This window comes from Ischnura elegans, chromosome 13 (genome assembly GCF_921293095.1).
Source record: "Ischnura elegans chromosome 13, ioIscEleg1.1, whole genome shotgun sequence".
Taxonomy (NCBI): domain Eukaryota; kingdom Metazoa; phylum Arthropoda; class Insecta; order Odonata; family Coenagrionidae; genus Ischnura; species Ischnura elegans.
The window spans coordinates 9,921,853-9,927,974 of NC_060258.1; positions in this window are offsets into that span (position 1 = coordinate 9,921,853).

A 6,122-nucleotide genomic window follows, 5' to 3' on the forward strand; every position below is an offset into this window, starting at 1 on the left:
ATAAATCTGTGCTGACTTTTTTCATTTTAGCATGACACGCTCTCTGTCGCCTCAATGATTTTCTCACTTCCGCGTCGTACCATCTCGGTTCGCTGCCTTCTTTTACTATTTTACTGGGGATGTAGCTATTTATTCATAGGGTACCATAAAACCTGCCCCAAAAGCGACCCAGGCCGAAGGGGCTGAGGGAAGAATTTACGAAGGCGTTCAGTTTGTCATTGCATTTTTTTGGAGTGAACAAGTGAGTGTTATGTGGTGTATTGACCTTGAGAATTGTGAAGTGTGTTTTACACTTATCTTTGCTGTAACACGCCCAATCAATATGTCCGATACAAAGAAGAGGAGAAGGTGTGAGAAGCTCATATAGCCGCGAAAGACGATTGGTGCTCAAAGTCTTCTCGTACATAAGGAAATCTCTCAGCATTAGTGAGGCCTGTCGAGAAGCTTCGAAGGCTACTGGGTGCTAGGAGTTCACTATTTACAGAGTGAGAAAGGAAAGCTCCCGTGGTCCATTGGTAACTCCTTCAAAAACTATAGAAATTAGACGGCCTTGCAAAAATTCGAGGGCAGTGATTTCCGACGGTTTGGTGAGATCGGGAATTAGAAGGAAGGTACATGAATCCTTCGTGAAAATTATTCCTCCTACTTTAAAATCCATCTGAAACCCGGTGAATATGGATAGTATTCTCCCAGATTACAAAAGGACAACCCTATATCGTCTTCTTTTGGACAAAGGCTTCGTGTACGAACGCAGGGGGAAAAGAATCATCCTTATCGAAAGGGATGATATTATTAGTTGGTGGCACAATTAAATATCTAAGGTAGCTAAAAAATATCGTCGCGAACTCAGGACGAGTGTATTTACAGGCGAAAGTTGGATTAATTTTGGACAAATAGTGAACATTAGTTTGCGAAACAAACAATTAGAAAATCCGCGTCAAGCTTTCCTTGCTGGTCTAAATACTGGGCTTGGCCCCCACTTCCCGAGGAGGACGATTTGCAATTATACACGCAGGAACGGAAAATGGGTTCATAAAAGGAGCATCGCATGTGTTTCTGTACAAAAAGAACTCAATGGATGAGCATGAAGAAGTGGGTGGCGAGTGTTACGAGAGATGGTTTGAGCACTCACTTCTTGCAAACTTACCCGAAGGATCAATTATAGTGGTAGATAATGCCTCTTATTACTCAAGGAAATTGGAATCCTTGCCTACTACAAGGTGAAGGAAAGAGAACATTAATGAAATTAGCTTTGAAGATGTCAGCTTGAAAAGAGATCTTTAATTTACAATAAACCAAGTACGGGAAAATTTTGAAAAATTAAAGATTGATGATGTCTTATACAACGTCGCCTTTCATGTAATACTAGCTAGAGCCGAATAATATTGCATAATATGGAAGGAATAGAAATTTTGTCTCATTCAGGAGCGGCTATAATTTTTATTATCCTTCAATTTATTGTTATTTTTTACATTACAGATTATTCATTATTCAGTTTGTGCATTGAATAAGTACGTACATGAAATAACAAAAGACTTTTCCTTTTATACTGCAGCAAAGGTATTGTAATATACGCTAAAAAAGTCCTTAATTTACGCAGCCTTTCGTGCGATCCCTAACTCCTTTTTGAACTAAACCGTTTTGGCGCCATATTATGTGTGGTTGCATACACTGTTAGGATGCCTGCCGGCGGAGCGGAAGCTTGGCAACACTGTTATCCATAAGGCCCATACTGTCCACTAAATGTGGAACGCTCTATACCATGATTTAGTAGCGGATGACTCACACAGAAAAAATATAAACTTGTGATATCAAATTTTCAAACAAATAAATTTCATACATAACCGATAATTTCAGGCTTAACTTTAAGAAACCTCTCCATTATGGTAAAAAAAAATTTCCCTCAAAGCTTACCTGGGTATTAACAATTCCACCTGGTCTTCTGGCTTTGCTTCGTCGTCTTTTCCGTAATCCATTCTCCTCTTGTCCAGGCCAAGCTATTTACATCGTCGCCTGCTGGGTATGCGTGAAAGAGCATGAAAAGAAAATTATAATTAATTAATTTGGCCCGTACGAACCTTTTTCTTACATATAATGACAAACTTTCGCATGAAAATTACGTATTTATCTTGTGTTAATAATAATGACGAAATGCACCTTGATTGACTGCATTTCAAGATGAAAGAAATATTACATTTTGCTTTAAGGGAACCGATATTACACGACCAATACTTCTTGTTCGTTAAATAATTAGAAGTAGAGGGCAAAACCGCTCGGAACCTCGAGGAATCTATTAGTGACAAGGCTACGCTGATAAGTCTACGGTCAAAGATGTTATGACTAAAGCATAGGATAACTAGGAATGCAAGAACTACAATACAGTAGGTTGTGGTAATAAACAGCGATAAAGCAACTTACACGTGAACGAAAACATTCCTTAAACAATTTTTTCTGATCTTAATTAAGAGAAGAAAAAATTTAACTTCAGCCGCGAAGCACGGAATTACTATACGACGCATAATCTATTAATTTATACGTACAAGATTGACATTACTATGTTTTACCATATAACTTCAATGGAAACTAGTCTCCTCGATACATAACTCAACAAAAAAGGAAAACAATAGCCAAACATAAACAAAATAATTACCTCTATTGGCGCAATGTGTTGACCACATTGCGCCAATAGTTGTATCCAAATATACTCAAATAACATAATTAATGTAGTCTATGTAGGCGTACAATACAATAAAAGATAAATCATACCTTACCTTAATAATCCAGTGACAGGAAACTGCTGGAGCTGGCTTGCACGAATCGCAATAACGTGTGGGATTGAAGCACATTTCCAGCAAAACATAGAGCACACCATCCACACGCACCGGTTATCGAGGATTAAAACACTATGTCAATTCTTCCAATAAGTATAATAATACAAACAAATATAAAATTAACTATACATCAGTAGCTAGTTAATAACGGATTTCCTTTTGTTTATTAGCGTAGATGCCGGAGTTCCTCCTACAGCACGTTCTCGTAGTCTCGAACGAAATGCCGAGGCTGAGGTTTACTGTCAACGAGATTATAACTGTATCACTCCCACTCACTTCCCTAGCGACAGTGAGCCGCGGAATTGAGAATTTAATTTTTTGTCTAAACAGTTACATTAAAATATTGTTTAAAAAATCAAACTTCGCTTTTACTTTTGATCTGTGCAAGTACTATGTTTTGTATTTTTCATGTATTGTGAACCATTTTTCCATGTGTATATTTCGCGGATAGAAACTGAATTTTACATATGTAATACGTCTGTATTTCGCGTGCATTTACAAATTAACATAAATAGCCGCCATATTTACTACCCTTGCTCACATCGACCAGTATATGATTTATTTTTAAGCTTTCTGGGTATAAATTCGAATGGATGAATGATCATTAAAATAGGGAAATCTGGCGTTTTCTGTGAACATATTATTTCTGGAAAAAATGTTTATGAACGTTTCACAAGACGCCACGAAAATCTACCTCCCAAGTATTACAGGAAATATACATAATGTATATTTTGTGTATTTTTGACCGCATTTACATATGTATTTCCTCTGTATTCATACATATGTAAAAGTGGTACGTGTTACACGATAAATACATTTGTATTTTTGTGTATTTTTGACCACATTTACATAAGTATCCAAATTTCAAAATACACAAAAAATACAAATGTATTTATCGTGTAACAAGTGCCTCTTTTACATATGTATGAATACAAAGGAAATACATTCAATAATACATATGTACTACAGATGTAATACATAACAAAAATATATATGTATGTGACCCATGAAAATACAATATATATACATATGTATATCCAAATGTGTGTTGTTGGGGTATAAGCTCTAAGGGTAGCATTTTTTGATGTGCAGTAGAATAAATGCTAATTTGTTTCATTTTTGATGCATATTTCTTAGTTAGCAATTTACAGCAGGGGAATAAAAACCTGACTCTAATAAAACATCAATTACTTAAGAAGAGAAAATTTTTTACACTCTTAGTATTTTTTAAGTGTGTGGGTATGAAACACTGAATTACATATATGTATGGTGAAAGACCAGATGGGCAAGTCTGAGAAATTACATTTCTTAACTGTGCGGATTGAAAACTGTGAATATTTGAAGAGTTCTTCGCTAGATAAACATCTGAGGGATAGAAAAATAATTAAATATGGAACATGCATAAAACAAGCATAAGGTTTTTACTGTGCGAGCATAAATTCTCATACAGTGGGAGGTTCTTTCAATCTGGTGCCATTTTTTCTAAGTTTGTAGGAATAAAAGCATAAACCAATTTAGTATGTAATGTTTTAGTGCGTTTATATAAAAATCAATCGTTAAACAGGAGTTGGCCTTTAATTATCATCAGGGGCCTTGTAACTTTTAAAGAGAGCAGTTAAAAAGCTGATCTATGGAACAATATGTAATCATTTCTTAGAATGAGAATTTTTAATGAGTTGAAGAGGAAATGCTGATTTAGGGTTTTAGCAATTTCCCACAGCCGTAAATTAAAACCTTTATTTTATTAGAAGGATTGTTTTCCCCATTTAGGAGAGAATTTCAGTTCGATGAGCATAAAAGGAAGTATTTAATTAGAAAAAAATAGTTTTTGGTCATCAATTTGTTTTGGGTGCAGGTGGAATTTATTTAATTTCAGAAGTCTAATTGTAAGCAACATTTTCTCAGAATTAGAATTATCTGGTTATGGGGGAGTAAAACTATTCATTTTGGACCCAGGGGTATTAATATAGCTTTGTTAGAAGTTTTAAAATTCGAGCAATGTAAACTTTATGGTGAGCAGATGGATATTCTTCATATACATTAATTAATAGCGTATTGAGTTGAGCATACGAGGTGATTTTTTAAAACTCTATTAGTATTCTTTAGAGGGTAATAAGAAGGTAACACACAATTCCAAAGAATTAAGTTAAATTGCTCAGAAATAGCATTTTGTGCGGGATATGATGTTAAATTTTGATGAACTGGTTTTTATGGTGTTTATTTTTCTCAATTTGCAATTTTCAACACTGATAATTGAAATGAAGACCTTTCCATGAAAAGATGGATATTTGTCTCACAAATTGATTTTTTTTAAATTTTGACAATCGAACAGGCTAATTTTGAAGACGCAACGATTGGCACTTTTTTAGTGTACAAGACTGAAATACTGAATTAAAGGGATGAGGAGATTATCACTCAGTATGTAATAGCATTTTAGTAATACTGGATGGTTTGAATAGCTTCTCATACGTTTCTGGAACCAAATTTAAACCGCAAGGAATAAAAACGTTTACAATTTAATGAGAAAGTGGATTTTTGTGAAAGATCAATTTTATAGTCTGAAAGCCAAATTATGTTAACTATTAAATAAGGCTCCTTGCTCACACACCTCCGGCGAGGAAAAAAGGTTATTTTTAATCAGTGTATCGTTCCTTGCACACACGCCGGTTTTTTGCTGGTAAACCACTTGCTGGTTGCCATGTTAAACTGTCTTTTTACTGGTGCTTTTGCGTGGTTGGTCAGTTTGCAAACTCCCATGCCCTCCAATTGTTCACAATCGGAATGTGGACGGACGAAATTTTACCGACTGTAAGCATGTGCATAAAAAGCATAAGGGATGACTTTTTGGCCTGTTAGTTTTTTTGTGAGCAGGTGACGCTGTAGGAGATTATGCAATAAATTCTCAAGATTACCAATACTTTGTTGATGGAGAGATGAAATTTGAATTTTCAACACAGAAATTTATACATACATTCTACGCTAACAATTTTAAAGAGCCGAGGAATAAAGATATTTTATTTTCCAGATAATTTAGTTGATGATGATAGTTATATTTGTTTTTTTTCGGGCCTGAAGGCCTTATTTTATATATTTACTACTGGATCAAGCATGAGTTAGATTCTCTGTATAACGTCGTCGGATTCCCTCTACAGAGCAACTTCACCAGCATCAAAGAAAATGTTCAATTCTTGTATTTCTCTGCTGTAATCTCTCTCAGATTTTAATAAAAGTGTTCTACCGTTTTCTAGGTTTCCATGGAGTATTCAATAAGCATTCAGGCAGCCTCCCTTC